Below are 23,363 nucleotides of genomic sequence, written 5' to 3' on the forward strand. Positions count from 1 at the left end.
CAGACTTGCCAGTCTCACATTCCCAACTCCTGCAATTTGCAATGTCTTTCCATCAGCCTGGTGGATCTCTCCATCTTGAGGCGTGAAGGAGATAAATAGATGTTTATCTTTTGCCAAATGGCGGGTAGCTCCAGAGTCAACAATAAATCTGGCTTTGGCCTTTGGAACAGCAGTGCCAGCTAACAGAACCTTGTTTTCCACTGGCTTGGGCTCCTGCTTCTTGCCCCCCTGCTCCTGGCCATCAAACTTGCCTTTAGCCTTTGGTGAAGCTGTGCCAGCAAACAAAACCTTGTTTTCCACCGGCGTGGGCTTTCCACCCCCCTTCTGCTTTGGGCCACCTGCTGGCTTCTGTCTCTGTTTACTTCTGGCCTTCCGGCCTCTGCAAAGATGACCTTGGCTCTCATGGGAATCAGAGCTATCAGCTGCCGACTCCTTGGCTCCCCCTGGAGGCTGGAATGCTGCCTGGGATGACATTACAGTCAGCTCCCCCTGCAGCTTGCAACCGGTGCCCTTGGCATCCCTGCAATCACTCCCATTCTGGGAAACAGCCAGGACCTCCGATGCAGTCAAACTCTGGGCTGGGATGACCGGCAGATGGGCTACTTTCAAAGCATTCCACATCTGACGTGCTGTCCTGTTGCCAGCCAGTGTTGATATTTCCTCCAGAGAGACGGATAAGACTATTACGACTATGGCCCGTGAATCTTGGGCCCTCCATCTATCTGTCAGAGGAACTGGAGGGGCTTCACACACAGTGTGCCACATTCCAAACTGTCGTAGTAGACTCTCACACCATCTTGCCCAGGTCTCATAATTGTGCTGATTTAACTTTGGGCACTGAGTGCCATCATCTGAGGCTTGTAAAAACTCCATTCCAGGGTTTTACTTGAGCCGTGAGCCTTTATGCCTTCAAAAACTCCTTATCTTGGCAGCTCATAAATCACGAAGCCTCTGGCGTGGCTCCCAGGCTAATTAGCCAGCCGGACATCAAAGTCTCTGCCGCGGCAACAGAAAAGCCTTACTTTCGCTTTTCCCCACATACCTCACAGCAGTCTGTCGCAGTCTTACTCTCCTGTAAGTGCCGTGAATCTGGGCCTGAAACCTGTTGTTGGGATACTGCCAGGGAGACAAAGGTCATCATGCCCCCACGCCGTCTCCGGACGATCCATCAACCTCCCGTAGAAACGCAGTATCAGTCCATTAGCGACACAAGCCTCAGAAACATCTTTCCACATTCCAAGGACTGTGCACGCCCTTTGCAGAGTTCGCACAATGAAAGATGCACTCAGGAGAGCATTATTTACAACTTTATTCAGCGTTGGTTAGAACAAAGAAAAAAACATGACTGCCTGCTTTGATGTGCAGGCACAGAGAGAGGAAACAAAAGCTATATACAAAAACAGAAACATCCTGTGAACAGGAAATATGCAGGCTATGACACAACAACCTGCTCCCTTCTTAAGGTGGAACGGAAATATCCTAACACGTACCCTCCTTTTCTCTACATTTCCAGCACTTATTAGAACTTGTTCTGTACATTTTAGCAAGTTTTACTGGAGTTAGGTACCATCAGTACATCATTTTCATATGGTTCTTTTTAAGTGTGAAACATGCAGTAAATTTCAAATCCGTCCTCCAAAGCCTTTCCCAGTCACTCATGTCCCACATCCTTTGCCCATTTTATCATTACACACTTAACACCTTCCCCTTTGGTTTCCCATTCCAACAGGAATTTATACATTTTTGACAGTAATTTTGTATTATCTTCTACAATTTCTTTTTGAAATCTTGATATTGTGTGGCTAAATCCTTTCTTTTTATCATTTTTAAATTTTTTCTTTATTCGAAAATAATGTAACCAATTTATTACATTCTCTCTAATTTCCTCAGATTCTTTTAACTTTAATTGGTTGTCCACTTCTGTTAACAGCTCTCTATATGTTGGCCATTTAGTCCTCATATTTACCTTTTTTAAAGATACTGCTTCTACTAGGGATATCCACCATGGTGTTTTTTGTTCTATTAAATCTTTATATCTCTCCCATACCTTAAAAACCACATTTCTTATTATATGATTATGAAATCCTTTGTGGACTTTTGCCTTCTGATACCATAAATACACATGCCAACCAAATATGTTATCATGCCCTTCCAAGTCTAACAGGTCTGTATTCTCTAATTTAATCCAATCCCGAATCCAGAAAATGCCTACTGCTTCAAAGTATAATTTTAAATCTGGTAAAGAGAAACCTCATCTATCTTTGACGTCAGTAAGAAATTTATATTTTATTTTCAGTTTCTTCCCTTTCCAGATAAATCTTGTAATATCCTTTTGCTATTCCTTGAACCATGTGCTTAAATGGTCTGTGTGTTATGTACTGAAGTTCTCACCCTGGGCCTGCAGGGGGATACTGTAGATAGTTCAGGTCCACATATGCTAATAAGGGATCGAAAGTGATGCTCAGTGATTAGATAGTTACAGAAAGTTGTTACAATTACGTTGTACTGGAGCTCTGTATAAGCAGGCTGGCTGAACCTTTGAGTTCAGTTCTGTTCTGGCCTGTGAATAAACAAGAGCTGTTTGAAGAATCTCTGTGTCGTCTGATATGTTCACCCACAACTTAACACTGTGTCTGAGCATTCCCACCCCCCACGAACTCCCCCCATGAAAACCTGTTCTTTAAAGCTGAATCAGAGGAAATGTCCATTCAGTTTTCTGCACATTGACATTTGCTCCGATTGAGCTTTAAAGAGCAGGAATGCTCTGGAGGAGAAAGGGGGGGGCTTTAAATTGCAGACCATGTCTGTAAAGATATGTGTAGATAAGCCCTTAGTTAAACGCACATGGCACTTCAATGTCTACAAAGTGCTTTGCACAATTATTTCAGTAATCGTAACATCGTCTTTGCAAAACAGATGACAATTATAATTCCCCTATATAAGAGTAAAATTGTATATTAGTCATTCAAAAATCCTTTCTATTCTTTTTTTAAAAAATCAAAAATCAAAGCACAAATGCCATTAATAAATTTAGTTCAAAATTCCAGATATCAAAGAAGACAGATGGACGAAAAATCAGTACATTACAAAATACTGATCAAATGTTTCACATCAGTTGAAGAGTACCGATATGTTTGTTTTGCCAAAAAGCAACTAAATATTTCAGAAAATGTTATTAGGCTTTGTCTTCCTTTCTTTAGCTTTATAGACTTTGGGAAATAACAGTAGACAACAGACAGACAGACAGACAGACAGACAGACAGAGGGTTTATCTTGTCACTCAATGAAAGAGGGTTCTGATCAGGGCTTGTTTTCAGTGTAGTGCTAAGTAAGCGTCTCATCAGCACAAGGATTTCTGTTTGCGCAAGGGATGCCTCCTTGTGCCTCCTAAATGTGTTCGGGGGGGGGGGGGCTTAACCCTCCAGAGCAGATTTGGGGTGGGTGTGGGGCACACGGGGGAGGAGAGGGGATGAAGTCCTGTTGCACAAGCAGAAGTTCTTCAGCTGATGAATGGAAGGCATTGGATGCTCCCCAGTGATTTCTAATATTTTGTGGAATATAAACTCATAACAATGATAATTTCACATTGATTTAGAGGCAGTTTTGAAGTATATCTTAACCAAATCTTGTCTTTCATGAGCAAGTTTTTCTGTTGTCTCTCCCTCTCCCCCCCTCTCATCTTCAATTACTAAAATCCAATATAAACCACATTTTATCAATCTCAAATTACAATTCAAATTCAAATATATCTCAATTTTATATATTTGAGCCAATTATACATTTTGTATGGCCTCCCGTGTGCTAGGTTTCAAGGTGAGTTGTCTGACATGGACAGTGTCAAACCGTGGTCCTCCAATTGCTTATATACTGGTGGTATCTTCTCTTGAGTAGCAGTTGCAATATCTTTTGCTTCTTCAGCTATCTTTCTGGTCAAAGCAGATTCCTGTAATAATTTTTCAATAGACTGTGTATTGGTATTCACCTTCTGTCCCAAATTATTAATGCTTGTAGTATTCAGATCAATTTTAACTGATGCTTCAGCTACTTGTTTATTTGTCTCAGCTACCTGCTTAGCTAAGTTTTCCAAGGATTCATTAATTTTCCCAAGTGCATGTGCCAAAACGTCTTCGGACGACATAACTTTTGGTTTGACCTGTGGAGGAGCAGCCCCTGATGTTCCAGATGCTCCAGATGTTGAAGCCCTTCGCTGCTGCGCAGTGTCTGTCCGATAGTGTCTGCCAGACCTAGTAGTCTTTTCCTGCGCCAGCTCTAACTTTCCTCTCCCATCTGCCATAACACTCTCATGAGAATCCAAGGTCAATCCCACGGTTGAAAGTTTGTTTTGAAAAGGAATTTTCCTATAACCCAGTTGTTATTGTAGCAATGTCAAACCTCCTCTAGGGGGACACAGTAACAGCCAGAGCTTGCAACTTTTAAAAACAAATATAGTCCTTATGAGTCCCCCAATTCACTTAAAAACAACAGTTTCAGTCCACTTAGACAGTTACTTTAAAACCAGGAGAAGTCCAGAAACACTGTATCTCTTTTTGCAGAGCTAAGTCAAAAGTCCTCTGCTTACCGATAGGCTTTCCACTGAGCGGCTTTCCTTGTCTAGGGGCAGTCAATTCCCAGGTTTTAGGCAGCGGATTTTAGCTTCCTTTTCCTCTTGTTTTTGCAGGTAAATACACCTCAAACTTTCCCCCCTCCTCTCCTGCAATCTGGAGGGGAGACCGCTTTCCTGATGTTAAGATTTAAGTCTTTTTCCAAAACGTCTTTTCAAGTTTCCGCTTTACAGTCTCTTTGCTTTAATCTGTTTACAAGAAGGGAAGGCAGACTTCCTGTTTATACCTTCCCGCTTCGGTGTCGAATTGACTTATTCTTTTAAATCCAATTTAATCCTACTCACGGGTAGTTACTTTCAAAGTCCAATTGTCCCAGGAAAAAGTCAGCGCTCTCCGATAACAGCTGTGCGGCTTCACTCCGCGGAAGAAGCAGTCGACTCTCAGCACCACGCCGCTCACCCCGTCCCGCTCCGGAGCCCTTAAAAGGGTCCCTTCGCAGATTGGGGGGCGCAAATGGTGCCCGCCGAGTCCCCACGTTCACAGGCTTCCCCCACCTGTGATTTTTAAAGGGCCCCCGCTTTGCCGCAGCGGTAAGACCCGATCCCACGGAGCTGGTCCCTCCGAGACTCAGAGGGAATCCGCCATTAATCGATGGCGCTGACCCGGAAGTCTGCAAGAGGAGTTTTGTATCCCATATATTTCCTGTGTGTGATGTTTATCTTGTCCATGTTGTTTCTTCATTCTTCCTGTTCTCCATTGTATCCTGCACAGCATTGCTACTTCCACTCTTTTGCTCTTTCTTTTCCTTTGTTCCCAGAGAATGAAGCTGTAATTTCAACTGCATCACATGCCATCTTTTTTCTTTTTGTTATTGTTTGAGTCTTGATAGAGAGTAATCTGGCATCCTGCCAAAGCTTTAGCAAGACTCCCAAATCTATAAAAATGTATTGGACACAACTTGAACAGCTAACAATTTACAGATGCAAATGATCAAATATTTATATGTAAAACAAGGTTAAGGTAAGGATCAGGTTAGCCATATTGAGTTGTATGCTGTTGGTGGATTATTGTCATTGTCTTGTTGGGCTGTGTATGTGATAAAGGGGAGCCATACCGGGGTGAAGGCGTCTTCTGTTTGTCCCCGTGTCAGTTTCAGTTTATTAGTTAATTTTTCTAGTAGGGCTGTTTCCCATACTATTTGGTACCATTGGTCCATGCTTACTCCTGACAGGTCTCTCCAGTGTCTGGTTATGGTGTTTCTGGCTGCTGAAAGTAGGTGGGTTATGAGTTCTTTGTGGTGTAAATGGGCATTGTTGTCTTGGAAGATGTTTAGCTGCAATTCAGAGTGACAGAGGACAAAACCAGAGGGATGTATTTCATCTTCTGAGGAGAAGTAGTCTATACAGATTTGGATACACTTCACAGGAACGGTCACTCAGCTCATGATAATAGACTTGATCAATTGCTAATGGATCAACTGGGGAAAATTAAAGCAGTTATAAATGCAGAGACATGGGGCAATGAAACAACACAATGCTGCTGGGGGAAGAGCTCTCTGGTGTTAGATAGCAGCTAGACATTAGCCTAATACAATTTTCTTCTGCATTTGCACTTAAAGAAAAAATATTACCAGATGTTCAATAAAAATATTACCACACATTAAATGTTGTAGGCAGTTCTAGATCTAGATCTCACCCCCAACTTAACATGCATTTTTTCCTCCTCCACCTCTTCACAGTGAAACTTTAATAATATTTAGTACTAGCTTGATGCTGCCTGGGAATTTTTGAAACAAAAAAAATATGTGATTTTTAAATGGATAGTTGACCCATCATACCCAAAATTGGGTGAAGTCACTCCAAAGTCATGTAGTGGTCCTCCACATTGATTTAAAATGGCACTTGGCATCCAGACATCAGCCAAGACTGCAGGCCCCCCTCCCCCAGGAAACCTTCAAGAGGAAACAACCCATGCCAAATAATTGGTAAAGTCACGCCAAAGTCTTTGGCCAAAGCCAAAGATATGTTTTGGTCCACCATCTTGAATCAAAATGGTGTTCAGCAACCAAACATCTACCCCCACCTCAGAAACCCTTGTGCCAAGTTTGCAATGATATCTCAAGAGGCGGCCAAACCTATGCCAAATAATTGGTAAAGTCACGCCAAAGTGACGTTTTGGTCTGCCATCTTGATTCAAAATAGGAGTGGCATCCAAACATAAACAGAAATTGCCACCCCCACCTTTGTGCTGAGTTTGGTGGTGATATTTTGAGAGACATCTGAAAGCATAGAAAGGAAATAAAAGGGGCAAACCATTTTACAAAATATGTAGTAGACATTTCCTGTTCTTTGCATTGGTAAGACGAAGGCTCAGTGACTAAGAGGTTCACACCAAATACTAGCTGCAATTTTCACTAGAAGATTTCCAACCAAGTGAGCTTAGATGCAACTCAGCATCACTCATTTCCCTCCAATATTAAACCAAGAGAAGAGCAAAAGCCACACTGACAGGAGTTTCCATCTGACTCAGGTGACCCTCTTTCTGAGGCTAGACGCTTTCTGTTCTCTCTACTGCCTCCCACCCCAGTCCAGGTAAATCTTTGTTTTTTCCCTTCCTTCCTTCCTTCCTTCCTTCCTTCCTTCCTTCCTTCCTCTGTTTCTTTCCCCCTTTCACTACCTTTTCTTCTTTCCAAACAATGTGTATCCATGTGGCCCCACCTACACCTGGAATGCTGCCTTTAGCAGCTTTCCACCCAAGCCATCTGGTCCTCAGAAAGGTTCCATACCCATTTGAGGAGAAACGATTACCATCTCTGGTGGCATTTATTATCTCATTGCAGATGCAGCAAATAATCTCCACTATAATCTAGAAAGGAGAAAGTATGGATTTTCAGAATGATTGAAACTCCTTGGTATTTTGAGACTGAGCCATATTAGTCAGTGGGGTCACCACAGCACTGAAACTGGAAGAAATGATTTCTGAGCCACACAAATGAAATAGAGTCCAAAATCTTTGGACTTCCCACCTTCCACTCCATAGGTTCTGTTGTTAAACCTTTTCTACTGCATCTATATCTTTAATCCATGTTTTTTATTATTCCATTGTCTCCACAGTTCTCATTACACTACAAGTGTTATTGCAATCCTGCTAACGTTTTCAACTGCTTACAGTTATAATTTTTTCCCATTCCTTATTGAAGTTTGGTCTTCTTGGTTCCTGAGCTTTCCAGTCAATTTTTTTCCAATTCATTATATATCATTTCCCAGAATTCTTTTATTACCTTGCAAGACCACCACATGTGATAAAAGTTGCCTTTTTATATTTACATTTCCAGCAGATATTTGTACCTGTCTTATACATTTTTCCTAACTTGCTAGGAGTCAGATACCAACGGTCCATAATTTTCATATAGTTTTCTTTCAATGTACAGCATGCCAAAAATTTCAAATCAGTTTTCCAAAACCTTTCCCAAGATGAAAGTTGAATATTATGTTCCAGATCCCTTGCCCAGTGTATCATTACAGATTTAACCTGTTCATCCTTTGTATGCCACTCCAAAACCAATCTATACATTTCCGAGAGTAATTTTACGTTATTTTCTAACAAATATTTTTCAAACCTTGAGATTTCATGGCTGAAACCCCTCTTTTAAAAATGTCATTTAATTGATGAAATTGTAACCAATCAGTTAATAAGTCCCTTATTTCAACTGATGTTCTCAAACCCTGATACTATAACAAAACCCCAGAGCGATGTACAACACCTCAGTCCCCCTCTGCCCCCACCTCAGCACAACAGACAATGCAGGGAGCGGCTAAGGAGGAAATCCATGTATGCTCTCTGTAGTCCCATAGGCAGCGACATGCGAAACATTGCACTGAGGCTCATCAGCCGGGCTCCTTGGTGCAGGCTAGCAGGTTATGGCACTCTTCCAGAATCAGCGACTTCAGCACGCACACCAAGAGCTGCTTAAGGAGAGCAGGGAATGCCTTTCAGGTCCCAATTAGAGCAATGAAAGTGTCCCAGAATATATCTGTGCTGCTGGCTATGGGTCACGCAGTTGGATCAGCAATGTCACAACACAAATTGTGTTGGCCTAGAACTTAATCTACCTGCACCCACATTTGGCCCAAATCCATATGGGAATGGGAAAAGGTGTCTGGGTCCAGTAGACATTGTCCTCGCTCTGTATTGCCTTATGAAGCATTTGGGCCTCATTGTATTTTGAGAGAAATCATCCTGTGAGTTCACCTTCTTTGCTGCCTGTCTTGCTCTGCACATGTTTTAATTTTGCTGTCTCTCTGCCCCACTGCAGTTGTGCAGCTGGGAGAAGGCCCTTCTCGCCACTCAGGCTGCCTGAGCTTCCACGGAGAAGCTGCTCCTCCGCCCGCCCTGTGAGCCATCCTCTGCCACACCAGCACCCGCTTTGCAAGGCAGGACCATCCAGGGTAAATAACTTAAAACGTCATCTTCAGAATTTTAAACTTTCTGTACCTGTGGCAATATTTATTGGCTCAGAATGAAATTTGGCACCTTATCAAATGGTTCATGCATGCCGAAGTTCAAGCTATTAGCCCAGTATATGTCTGTTTGGATGTTTGTTTATTGTTGCCCTGAGACCTGTGGGTACAGAGCGGTATATAAATTCAATAAAATAAAATAAAATAAAATTCAATAAAATAAAATAAAATAAAAATAATAAATGTTGTGGGTACCTTACAAGTTTTTTATTGCATTTTATTTTTGTTGGAAGCTGTGCTTCTATTTTTATTTTAGCCTCTTCTGAGAAAACATTGTATTTGCGGTAAGGAGCCTTCCATATTTATTAATTCAGTGTCCCAACTACAAGGAGATAAGCACAAACCATTTTCCTTTTAACTTTCATCTCTGGTCTAAATAAATTAAAATGTTGAATATTTTTTACTGTCAAACATGAAGAGATAAAATACTAAACATGCACAAAACTGATGTGTGGCGGGACCCTGGCCAGGGGTGCCCTGACGGGGAGCCAGCCAAGGGAGTCGTGGAGTGAATTGCAGGCGCCCCAGCAACCTGGTTAGGCAAGGGGAGGAGAGGGGGCTCTGGCACTCGGGTTCTGCGTGTGGGCTCCCCCTAGGGGCTTGCTGGAGCACTGCATTTGACAGGCCAATGGTCTGATCCTTCACAACTGTTCTCATGCTCACATAGTCCTGTGGGCGAGAGCTAGCAAGGCGGTTCTTAAAGGTTAACGTTAAGGTGAGAATTTGCAGAACCAGATAGTGAACCCCCAAGCCAAGCAGCAAACACACTCCTATGCAAATGCAAACTAGCCAAGCATAGAGAAGAGCCCTCCTTGCTGAAGCAGAAGCAGTCCTGGAATAAGAGGCGAGGTCCTCTTGTGGATCGGGAACTGGTTAAGAAGCAGGAAGCAGGGGGTGGGAATAAGTGGACAGTTCTCCAAAGGGAGAGATGGGGAGTCCCCCGAGGGTCAGTTTGGGGACCTGTGCTTTTAAACTTGCTCATTAATGATCTAGAGCTGGGGTGAGCTTTGAGGTGGCCAGGTTTGCTGCTGATACTAAATTGTTCAGGGTGTTTAAACCAAAAAGGGATTGCAAAGAGCTCCAAAAGACCTCTCCAAACTTACTGAATGGGAAGTTAAATTGCAAATGCAGTTTAATTTAAAATGTGCAAAGTGATGCACAATGGGGCAAAAAAATCTTAATTTCATATACAGTGGTACCTCGGGTTACATACGCTTCAGGTTACATACGCTTCAGGTTACAGACTCCGCTAACCCAGAAATAGTGCTTCAGGTTAAGAACTTTGCTTCAGGATAAGAACAGAAATTGTGCTCTGGTGGCGCAGCAGCAGCAGGAGGCTCCATTAGTTAAAGTGGTGCTTCAGGTTAAGAACAGTTTCAGGCTAAGTACGGACCTCCAAACGAATTAAGTACTTAACCCGAGGTACCACTGTATTCATAGGATATGAAGTGGCAATGACTGACCAGGAATGAGACCTTCAGTTCCTAGCTGATAGCTTGAAGAAGAAGTCAATCCAGTGAGTAGCAGCTGTTAAAAGGGCAAATTCTGTGCTAGGGATCTTTAGGAAAGGAATTGAAAATAAAACTGCCCATCTCATAATGCCATTATACAAATCTATGATGTGGGCACACTGGGGAAACTCTGGTGGCCCAACCTCAGAAAGGAGAGAACAGAGCTGGAAGGGTTTCAGAAAAGGGCAATCCTGTTGGGATACTGCCGGGAAGACGGGGGCATCAGGCAGGCATCAGGCAGCCCCCCAGCTGGCTCCAGCCACCGGCCGGCAGCCAGTCTCCCTTGGAACAGCATCAAACAGCGACACGAGCCTCAGCTACATTTAGAGACCCGTGCACGCTCTGTCAGCAGAGTGTGTAAATCAACACACAGCAGATTAGGCGGACAGAGAGATGTGCAAGCATAATGTACAACATTTTATTCAGCATAGTTCAGGAACAAAGGAAAACATGTCTGCTTTCCTTTGTCTCCAGCAAAACAGCAGTATAGCAAAAGCAACATATAACAGAAGTTCCCAGCGAGTGCTGGAAGTAATCAGGCATGTGACACACAATGGCCTGTTCCCTTTTAAGGTGGAATGGAACTATATCCTAACAAATCCAAGTGACCAGAGGGTGGAGCAACTTCCCCATGACGAAAGTTTACAGCATGTGGGGATCTTTCGTTTAGAGAAAAAGCAAATAATAAGAGGCAACATGATCGAAGTTTGTGGAAAAATTATGCACGGTGCAGAGAAAGTGGATGGAGTTTCTTATTGCAGTAGACATCCTGAGCATCCACGAAAGCTGAATGTTGGAAGACACAGAGCAGACCAAAGCCATTCAGCTCCCACATGACGAAGGCCTTCAGCTGGAATGGCTTCGAAAGATGGCTGTCAGCATCTACTAACCCCGATGGTTCTGCTCTTAGCTCCACTGTCGGAGGCAGGAAGCTTCCAAATGCCCTCTTGCTTGCAGGCTTCTCAGGCCTCTGGCCGGCCACTGCCAGTACACAATGCTGGACTCGAGGGGCTGCTCATCTCATCCACAGGCTCATCTCGTGCTCTTATGCTTTGGGAAGTTCAATCAGTTTCAAAATCAAAAGCCATTTGCCATGGGATTTAGGTTGGGGGCAGGGCAGAGCCCAGCTATCTGTGATGCATTTGATCATTTATTTATTTACTTGATGGGGGGCAGCCACTGCCTCCCCTGTACCCCCCCCCCCGGCTACGTCCATGGGAGGGCTGATGTTCAAGAGGCGCAGGCTTCTTCGGGAACATGGAACAAATAATGTGGTTCTTTAGATTCTACCTTGTACTTCTACTGTAATTATGACCTATAATGACTTTGATCATGATGCTGATGGTAATCTAGACTTCTCTCCCACTTAATTTCATTTGTGAAATTTTTGTATGTTCAGGCAGCAAGAAAAGAGGGGGGAATTCCATTCTCCTAATGCCTGTGATATCAGATCAAGGTCTGCCGTGTGGTTTCTGTAAGGGCCCTCACTGATTATTTTAGAAACTCATCAGTGTTCTAGTTATTACTCACTTAAATTCTAGCCAGCAAAGGCTTCTGTTTGATGCAGCAGCGGTTTGAAACGGCCAAACCGGAGAGCTCAGGAATTCTCTAGAACATGGACACTCAGCTTAGAGGGTCCAGTGTGTCCTATCGCAATTTGTATTTCTTTGGCAGTGTTCTGTGAAGGTGGTTCTGAAAACATCACATTGTCTTCATCATCTCACACTTTGACCCAAAAAATCCTTTCTGTAATGGCATCAGTGGCATATGAATTCCTCACCAATGAAAACCTTGGCTCTCAGAGTGCTACCAGTTGTGATTCCTTTTAAACTAAGCAAAGCTGTATGCAGTTCACTGAAGGACCATGAGAAAGACGGAGTTCAGACTCACTTCTGTTGAAAACTAAAAAGAAGGGGCTATGTGGAGCCTGGTAATAAGCATGAAGATCAGAGAAGATGGTCCATATTTCTGTTTTCGAAACCATTTTTGTCCTCTGAGATATTTGTCCTCTGAACTATTCATTAAGACACACTAAGAGGGAAGAGTCGTCGTCCCCCCCCCCGCCCCCGCTGCTGCTATGCTAGGGTTGCCATGTGTCTGGAATTTCCCGGACATAGCTGGCAATTGGCCATCAGAACCGTGTCCAGGCGGAATTCGATGAAACATCCAGGAAAATCCGGTCATATGGCAACCCATGTTGGCAGTGTCGTTTTTGGTGATTTCCCTCAAAATTAGCTCATAATTATATCCAGGGCATTTTTTTCAGCCGGAACTCACTGGAACTCAATTATATCGTATAATCTGATGTAACAATGTCATTATATAGTTGTCATTACATCACAGTAATTCCTGTTTGAGAAAGACAATAATGTTCACATTTTCATGGGGACCTACCTAATTCACACTTACGCCAACAGCTATCTGTCAAAATGTACGTTTCTCTGAATTTTGTGATGTACTCTTTTGACCAAATAAGATGTACAGTGGTACCTCGGGTTACATACGCTTCAGGTTACAGACTCCGCTAACCCAGAAATAGTACCTCGGGTTAAGAACTTTGCTTCAGGATGAGAACAGAAATCATGCTCTGGCGGTGCAGCAGCAGTGGGAGGCCCCATTAGCTAAAGTGGTGCTTCAGGTTAAGAACAGTTTCAGGTTAAGAACGGACCTCCGGAACGAATTAAGTACTTAACCTGAGGTACCACTGTATATTTCAGAAAATGTGTTTATATATTTGGTAAAATGACATAAAATCTCTAGAAAGAAATGTGCATATTGGGAAAGAGTCACACTAAGATGCTGATGAACTTTCATGAGGACTTTATTATTTTTATAGTCACAAATGGATGTGGAAATGTGAAGGATCAAATCTGAGCTTAGAAAACCGGGAAACACCAGGGTGGATGGATTCATCCATTCCTAGACGAGAGAACATATGTATCAGGCAGGGCAGGTGTGCAGGGGCAATACTTTCAGATGGAAGCAGTTGGGCTCCCGTGCGTGGCAGCCCCCCAGCACTTTTGCCCAGGGTCAGTGCCCTGCTGTGCCATTGCATGCTGGTGGATTTTGTGGCATGGGCAGCCAATGTGCCTGGAGTGTGGGAGCTGAGTTCCTTTTATTCACAGCCCCAGCTGACGGTGCAAAATACCTGCCGGCTGAGGAAGCGCCCGAGGCCCGCAAGCCAGGGCAAAGGGATTCAAGCAGCAGCAGTCAGCAGAGACAGCAGAGACAAGCACAGGTCTACAGCACAGATCAATTCAGTTTCAATAATAGTCAGAAGATTTTAATTATTGTTTTTTAAATTAAAAAGTTTGCGTCATTTGAACTTCAGCCTTTGCTTTAGGGGATATGTGTTGTTCTTGGTACTCTTGAATGGGGTGAGTAAACAGCCTTAGAAATGGTTGCAAAAAGAAGTGATCTTTTGTGTAAAAAAATAACAACCCTACAAGCTCCATTCATTCCTGGTACTCAGAACAAATATCCCTGGGTTTAGCATTCCTTAACTCTAAGTAAAAACAGCAAAGAGTCAGTCACGTGGCACTTTAAAAACTAAGCAATTTATTACTGCATAAATTTTCATAGGCTCAAGCCCATTTTGTTAGATACATGGGGCAATTCTAAGTGTGTGTCATTTTGCTTTGGTTGGTGGATTCTGGGGTTCTAGCTGGTTGGTGAGTTCTAGTGAAAAACAGTAAATTCTTCAAACCTGCCGTCTGTCCACTCCTGCATCAAGTGGTGGCAGTTCAGATCCAATTGTTCCATGTTGGGAATAAGTTCAATGGAGCAGGACAGGTTAGCTGTTAGGCACTTTGCAGGTAGAAGAACTTTGCAGGTAACCAGCATGGCAAATGCAGGCAACTTGGGTTTGGACTTGGTTTGTTGTGACTGAGACTGTGGCATGAGACTAAGTTACACTGCTCAGTTTTGTACTGTTCACAGATCTCTTTTAAAAGGTAATTATTGAAATTCAAACGTTTATATTTTTCTTTGCCAGTGGTGGGGTTGCTATGTCAATCAACATTTGTTTTAGTTTGAAGGAATGGGCCAGGAGGGGGGGGGCACCAAAACCTGGCGCTGGCCCTGGCAGCAATAATATTGAAAAGGGCCAGCTCATCCGTCTTGCATCTGAAAAGCTGCCCCCCCCCCACTGTGAAAAAGTTTGCAATGTCAGAGCAGTTTGTTCAGCTAGGGGAGCACATTGCAAGTAGTCCTCAAAAACACAGCATTTTGCTCTCAGTTGTCATGCCAAGGTGGTGCAAGAAGTGATCTCAGCATAGGCTCCATATCTTCCTTGAAAATAAAAATAATTGTATGAGGGTCAACTGTTAATTTCAATAGTTCCATAGCAAATGTCACCGGAATTTCAACAGTTTTACACAGAGTTCCATTGCTGCCTTCCAGTCTTTCTAAGTTAGAAACCAGAGTGTCTGGAGGCCCTGTGTATATTGTTTTGAAGACCTGATACCACCACACAAAATCCCACACTCCCACATCCTCCATATTCATTGAAATTATTGTGGAGATCCCCTCCAGAATATCTCAAATGACCTCTGCATGGTGTCTGGGTGTTCAACTGCATGCAAATCAGCACCTCACCACAAGAAAAGCAGAGTTTCAAATCTCAAGGAGAGAGTTGTACATGTTTGGACATGCAGACACCCAACTGAATACATCTGTATGTACCTGAAGGCAGAGCTAAGACCATAAAAATGTAAGAAGCGCCCCTGGAACAGACCAAAGCACCATGCAGTCCGGCTTCCGACTTCTCCCAGCGGGCAGCCCAACAAGCAGCATGTGAGGCAACCGTTCTCTTTTGTCTGTCTCCAGAAATAGTACAGTGGTACCTCGGGTTACATATGCTTCAGGTTACATACGCTTCAGGTTACAGACTCCACTAACTCAGAAATAGTGCTTCAGGTTAAGCACTTTGCTTCAGGATGAGAACAGAAATCGTGCTTTGGTGGCGCGGCAGCAGCGGGAGGCCCCATTAGCTAAAGTGGTGCTTCAGGTTAAGCACAGTTTCGGGTTAAGAACGGACCTCCGGAACGAATTAAGTACTTAACCCGAGGTACCACTGTAGTTCAGTGAGTTGGCATTTCCATTAGCTGTTATGGCTGAAAGCACCCTTGACAGTCCTCTGCACCGTGAGCACGGCTAATCCCCTCTCTAAGGCAGTGGGCACCACATCTATAGAAGTTCCAGAAGACAACAATAAGTGTTGGTGATTGATGTGAAGAACTTTGGATATTTGAAGCTGTCTTCTATGGAGCCAGAACTTCTCATGATCTGGTTACATCCTAAATAATGACATTATCCTACACAATAATACACTTTAAGCAGATTGTAGAACATTTTTTATTTTTTTTAGCGAAAAGCAGCAGTGCCCCTGGGCTTTCTGGCTTTTGTCATAAACAGACTTAACATTTGAAAAGGTCCCATGACACCACAAACCCACATCACAGCAAGTTGCTTCCCTTGTCAGGAGTGACAAGCTGCAGAAACCCTTCTTAAAATACAGCTATAGTTGGGCGAAATATCAGATAAAACCTCTCTGATGCAAAGGCTCTGATGCAAACAATGCCTTGTTTACAGAGGCTGTCCTCCGTTGAGACACCGCTGAAGTATCTCAGGGCTCTTTGCTTCTAAGCTTAGATACTTTCACATGGAACCGAGAGCACGGAGTCAAATTTTCCTTCCACCCCAAAGGACTTTGGCGTGCTGATCCCCCACAGCTTGGTTTGGCCTCCCATCTCATGCCAGTTGTTGCCACATCAGTACACCCTTACTTCACTGTCATCAACTGGCTCCTTGGTGAAAATGAAAATAAATAAATCCTTAATCTGAAAAAATGAAAACATGGGATTCAGCAAACTCCTAAACAAGGATGTTTATAATAAAACCTACAGAGAAGCTGGGAAGCTGCAGTTGTAAACACGTTTACCAAGAGTAAACAACATTGAACATAATGGGATTTACTTCTGAGTAAGCGCCATATTGACCTGAATACAGACAGCCCCCAAATACAGGCCACTCTGCTAAAATGAGATTTCTTTGAAAGGAAAAAATATATAGGCATATACTGAAAAATAATTACAGGAACACACAAACACACTTGTGAGAGTTTTTCAATTCCCAAAGAGATGTTTTATTCATTTTAATAATCACTGCTCCCCCTCCATTTCTTTCAGTTCAAAGAAAGATGCTTTAGCCAGTTTAGTCATCACGGCGTTCTTCATCTTTGTCACTTTCATTGTTGTTCTCTTCTTCCTGATCTTACCACAATATGTCATCTTCATTACCACCCGTTGCAATGGGAAGGCAGCATTTTCTGAAGTCACTGGCAACAGATTCAGATTATATTCTCTCTCTTTCCATTGAAAACAACTTACAGCAGGTCCAGTAGCTTCTTAATTTTTTGGCTTGGTGAGAGGACATATTTTCTGAGCAAAAGTCAATCAGAGAACTGCATTTGGAGGTTGTCCTTGAAGGGCTTATTCACAACTCCCTTGAGGACTTGTAGCTGTAATGTCATTCCACCAGAGACAAAGCTGGATCTGGAAGGCCCCCCCCCGAATGCACACCTGCTCCTTTGGGGATGGGCAGTTGGCCAAACTCTTGGATGTGGGAAGCATGTACCCAACATGCCTCCATCTGGCTGGGATTCAAGTTCCTCACCCATCCCACCACCACATCCAAGAATCATAACAGGAAGGTAGAACCTGATAGCCCCCATATGCATGTTGGTGTGCTGTGGCAATACAAAGTGCTGCTCTCTTGAGGGATGGCTCTTGTCCAGGTCCAGGAAGCCTCACTGCAGCTGAGATGCAGGGGGGTGTTGCTCCATCTTCAGCACTGACATCAGGATGCACATCTGTCATCAAAGGGGGGGGGGAGGATGGGGCAAGTTTCCTTGGAGCCTCTGCAACTTGCATAAGGTCCTACTGGCTCACATTCACAAAGATGCTTCGTCAGCAGCAATGCCCCTCGACTGCAAAAGGTGCCTATCAGGGAACATTAAAATGAAAACAGCATTCCTCTCCCCATTCTGTCGCTCAGAGGCGCTCTCCTGAGATTTCTGGATTACTGAAAGTCACAACACAAGGGACACCATCTTTTTGTTTTTTGCAGAGATGTATGCCAGCGATAGCCATGACAACACCTGCCTGTTTCCAAATGACCTGCAGCCTTACTGCCTGGCCTCTCAGAAGTTTTCCAAAGCTGCTTCATTGTATCATAATATAGTGGGGTACCTGCATCCCTAGCAGGCAACACTCCTATCTCATAATGATTTGAATTAAAATAATTATTTATTTATTAAACGTGTCTATCTCAGGGTGGTCCACAGCATAAAGATACAAGAAAAAACACACCAAAAGACATAAAAAACCCAAGAACAACAAAACACACACCCCAATTTTAAAAGCAGAATAGTAAGTTCCATCTGCTCAGAAATGCTAACCTGGTTCATTTGGGTAGCATTTTCCCTGCTGTGCTTCATTGAGAGCAGCACTGGATTTCTTCTAGATGCAAAGAAAATGGGTGGCTCATGCAGATGCAGAGATATCTTTGAGCCAAGATTTGGTGGCCAATTGTTCAAAACCAAGTACCTTCTTTTGTGGCACTCTTACTATGATAAACCGCTAATTATCTTTATGATTGTGGAGAAAGGCACATTAGGTGGCTGGAGACATTTCACACAGAGAGAAAGAGACAGAGGCAGAGAGAAAGCAGACTCTCCAGGACAGGTGGGGGCCCATGGACTCCAGATGTTGTTGGACTCCAACTCCCATCAGCCTCAGAAAGCCTAGTCAATGGTGAGGGACGAGGAGACTTGAGAGCCACAGGTCCCCCATTCCGGCTCTAAGAAAAGGCCAGGCCTTGTTTTGCATCCCCCACCTAGGAACGCACAAACAGGGAGGGAAGGAGGAAGGAGCTGGAAAAGGATCTTTCACGTGCATTTGTGGCCTTTGCACATTGCTGACTGCAAAAAAACAAACTGTGGGTCATTTCCTTTGAAAAGTTAGTTAACAGTCCCTTTCCTATTGAAATTTGTGTGAAATTTTCCCAGGGTGAAAAAATGTGCCATGTTTGCCCAGTGTCAAAAATGTGTCACCGCTGCCATCCAGTGGCTGCACACTGGAACTCCTGGGACTTTTTCCGGGCAGTAGGCTGTGAGGTTTCTAGGGCACAGAGAAGAATTTCAAGTTAGTCTGAAGTCAGGTCTGTGGTGGGAAGACTCCTTCAAACTCTGTCATGCAACTCTTTTGCCAAGGAAGGAACTAGAAAAAGCAAGAGAGAAGGTAGCTGCAAGGTGCTCTTGCTGCAAGTTCCCTGCATAGAGGATGCATAGAGCACCAGGATGGCAAGTCAGTCTAGCAGGATGGAGCCTCACCAAGGAATGGCAGAATTGAGGCCTCCGTCTTTGGGGGAAAGAGGTGTAGCTGCAGGCAGAAGCTCCCAGGTACAATCCTTGACATCTCCAACTAGGCCGGGGGGGGGGGGGAGTCCTTTATGAAACCCCAGAGAGCCACTCAGGGAAGGCAGTACTGAGCCAGAGGGAGCAACGGTTGGACTCTGTATTAGGCAAACAAACAGAGGCAGGCGCTCTCCCTCTCCCTCTCCCTCTCTCTCTCTCTCTCTCTCTTAGAAGTAAGAAAAGGACCAAGTCACAGGAGCCCAATTAAGAGAGTGATTCAACCATGCACATGAACCTACCTACATTCTGATCAACATAATGGCCGCTTATGCCACCATCTTGATAACAGATTGTCTCTCTCTTGTAGAACCTCTTGCCATAGAACCTTAGAATCATAGAGTTGGAAGGGACCCCCAAGGGTCATCTAGTCCAACCCCCTGCAATGCGGGAATCTCAACTCAAGCATCCATGGCAGATGGTCACCCAACCTCTGCTTAAAAACTTCCAGTGAAGGAGAGTCCACAAGCTCCCAAGGGAAACCGTTCCACTGCTGAACAGCTCTTACTGTCAGTAAGTGTTTCCAAATGTTTAGTCGGAATCTCCTTTCTCGTACTTTGAAGCCATTGCCTCGAGTCCTACCCTCTGGAGCAGGAGAAAACAAGCTTGCTCCGTCTTCCAAGCCTTTTAGAAACCTGTTTGTCTGGGTTCCTGTGACTTTTCTCAGGTGTAAGGTGTAAGGCACCTTTTTAAATGCCCATGAAAGACCACATGGGGCGGGAGGCCAGGGCACAGGCCGGCTGTGTTGCTGCAACCCCTCATGCATTTCTCAAGTAGGAAAGCAGGGAGGGCATAAATTCACACACACACCCATTATCAAGAGGCCAAGACAGGCATCCTCTTCACTCCCCATTCTCCAGCTCAGGGATGGGGAACTTGTGGAGCTTCAGAGTTTACAGATTTTCCATCACTGGAAAACTTTTGCTGCGGCTGAGGAGAGTCCAGAAACCTCTGGAGAACCACAGCTGCCCCTTCCTTGCGCCAGCGAGGGTTTACTTTCAATAAGAGAAAAATGGAGCTTGAAAGAAAGGAAAGAAAGAAAGAAAGAAAGGAAAGAAAGAAAGAAAGAAAGAAAGAAAGAAAGAAAGAAAGAAAGAAAGAAAGAAAGAATTGCAGAGGCTGTCTGTGTGTTTGAGTGAAGCATGGCTTAACTTGTAAAAACAAGGATCAGGCTTTTTGTTTTTGCAGGGTCCAGGTGATGTCTTGGCACACGCGACGGGTTCCGCCCATTGCAGCTGCAGAATATTGAGGGGGCCTGGACCCTCCTTGAAAATTTGGGGGTCCTCAGCCCCCTGGCCCCCCTAGATGGCGCCCCTGCCTCTTGGAATCAAAATGCCAGGCTTTACCCCTCATTTCCATGTAATCCAGATTTTCCCTGTCTGGGGAAAATCCAGTAAGTATGCAAAGCTGTTTCCAATGTGGCTTTCAAAATCCCTGTGACCCATTTGCCGTATTAAGTCCCTACCTGGAAGCCCAGAGCAGAGCCGGCTGGAGCTGGGAGCAGCTGGGCCTGGGACAACTTAGCAAGAGCCATGTCTGCTGAAACCTGGCAATTCAGGTTGGGTTTGCTGTTGATGTAAATCTGAAGCAGATGCTGGCAGACAGTGAGCAGGAGGGTGTTGCGGACAAAGTGGGGAGGGGTCCCCCATTCAAATCACAGGAGCCTGAGTGGATCAAGCTGAGCGTTAAGCTGCAGGGACTGGCAGCAGAGCAGTGCTGAAGCGAAAAGGCAAACAAGAACGGGCCCACACCACGGCAGCAACTACTGACATCAATATCCCCAAACACCTGCCAGAATACGGCAGGAAACCTCCATTTTCCTTTGTCTGAAGGAACCATCCTGTTTGACAGCAAGCCTGTTAAACTTCAAATCCCGCTTAGGAAAGAGCAGCCCCTCCAGGGGACATGGAGGAGGAGCAGGCAGGATGCGCACCACCCAGGCAGAGCTTGCTGCAAAGAGCTCAGTATCGCCTCTCTCTAAGGCACACCCGCCCCAAGGGAAACCTCTAGTTCAGCCTGTTCTGCATGCGGAAGGGCACGGGAATTCACTTTTTTTAAAAAAGACAATTGCTTTTACTGGGCTCCAACGAAATAAAGTTATTATACAGTGAGATAGGGGAGGGGACCTGAGTCGTGACATGGGCAGAACAGAGGAGACATAATCCCTGGACTGTAGCCCCCTACACAGGACCACCGTCCTGGCAGCCATCTTGAACAAGAGTGCACATCTTATGAAACCCCTTGACATTTCCTTTCATTACCCGACCTTCTTGTATTGGAGTGATCAGGGCTCTGTTGCAGCATGGATATCAATAATTTATTGGGTTACTTTACAGACATCCTGCTATAAGAGCCATAGCACTACTCTCTCGTTTTTAACTGACGTATAGGATAGTATCACAAATGCCACTTCCTGGGCAGCTTGTGAGATGAGTGCAGGGTGCGGCCCTCCAGCTCCGGAGAGGCTCGGCCCTTCGAGGCTACTCCGTGGGGTGAGCCACAGTCTCCCCACTTTGGGGGTAGGTTTGCAGAATCTTCCAGCAACTGGGAAATTCATTCTCTGGTGCCAAAAGAGAGATGCAAGGGGCTTGATAAATAGCACATGAAGGATGTAATTCTGTTTCTGACTTCTTTTGCCCGCAAGTATGAAAGCAGGGGCTCTTTCCCCCACAGAGGAGCGTAACAGGATCTATTTGATGTGGCAGAGTTTCCTATCAAGAGGTGTGAAGTGTGTCATGCAGGCCACAAAGCTCCCTCTGGCTTAGACTTGCCTACTTAGGGTGTGAGGCAGTTTCCGGAAGTGCAAACTACAGGGGGGGGGTGCTTAACCCTTTCTTTTCTGGGGCAAAGAGTTCCTGCACAAAACATGGGGCAGATGGCTTCCCTCCTGCTTGCAACATTAGGGTGGGACTTGGGCATGAGAGGGTGGAAATCCTTGCCTTGGTTGCATCTCATCTCAGATCTTCCTCCTTGTCAGTCTAGAGCTGTAGAGTCAGTCACACGGTGGCTCCTCAAAGTCTTGTCGGCTGCCTGCGTTTGTATAAGAGACCAGTGCGCTAGCTAAATGTGATCTCCCATCCTCTAATAAAGGGCTCCAGACCCAACTCTCTGAAATGATAGGCAAGGGATGCTGTGGCAATGCCTTGTTTTCTTTTTGGGGAGGCAGATGTGCTTCCTGGAAAAGCATCCCATATGCTATAAAGATACTGTTGTGAGTTTGGGGTGTGCCGGAGTCCCTTCTAATCCCTGGATCCAGCAAGGATTCAATTGCTGGAATAGCCAGGCCAGCTTCTTGGTATTGACCCTCTAACTATATGTCATTAAGCTAACAAAGGAAGTGGCTCTGTGCCAGAGATCACATGGGCGCCCTGGCCCCCAACTAGCTTGTAGTTAGAAGGACAAAACGCCAGAGTTGTGTGCGAGAGCCGGAAGCAGGCTGCAGACTGAAGCCTAAGAGGGAGAGACAGGCTTGATTTCTGCCTGAATCCAAGGCTGTGGCTATGGGAAAAGCACAGCCTTCTGGGGTGTTAATGCTGTGAGCCCCTCCATCATAGGCCCAGCTTGTGGATATGTATAAATAAATTGTATATCCTAAAGACACCACAGTCTCCGCTGTCCCTTATTTCAGGGAAACCAAACCTTGGGAAAGCACCTGCAACCCCTGGCATCTGGCTCCACTCAGATATTTTTCTTTTTGTGTGGGGGCAAAAATATATTCACCCCAGACTGCAGCCACAGGTGAAATGTTCAAGGGCTAGTTGACATGGCTAACAGAATGAGGTGATGTGATGCCGCTTCAGGCCACAGGGGAAAGTTGCAGGCTCCCCCGCCCCCCCAGCAACTCTTTCCTAGTGCAAGTCAAAGCAGAAGAAAAGTCTAGGTCCAAGGCTATAGTCCAACCGTCAGATTTCCTTGAAACCAGCTCTAGAATAAGTAAGTCCCAGCCAGGGCTTTCAAGTGGGCATTTCTTTCTTATTAATGCTTCCAATCCACCTAGACCAGACGATGAGATGCAAATACAGTGGTACCTCGGGTTAAGAACTTAATTCGTTCCGGAGGTCCGCTCTTAACCCAAAACTGTTCTTAACCCAAAGCACCACTTTAGCTAATGGGGCCTCCTGCTGCCGCCGTGCCGCTGCTGCATGATTTCTGTTCTCATCCTGAAGCAAAGTTCTTAACCCGAGGTAATATTTCTGAGTTAGCGGAGTCTGTAACCTGAAGCGTCTGTAACCCAAGGTACCACTGTATGTACAGCGTTGTGGTGCACTTTTCAGCAGACGGAAAGTTCTGCAACAGA

This window comes from Podarcis filfolensis (genome assembly GCF_964270895.1).
Source record: "Podarcis filfolensis genome assembly, chromosome: 6".
Classification (NCBI taxonomy): Eukaryota; Metazoa; Chordata; class Lepidosauria; order Squamata; family Lacertidae; genus Podarcis; species Podarcis filfolensis.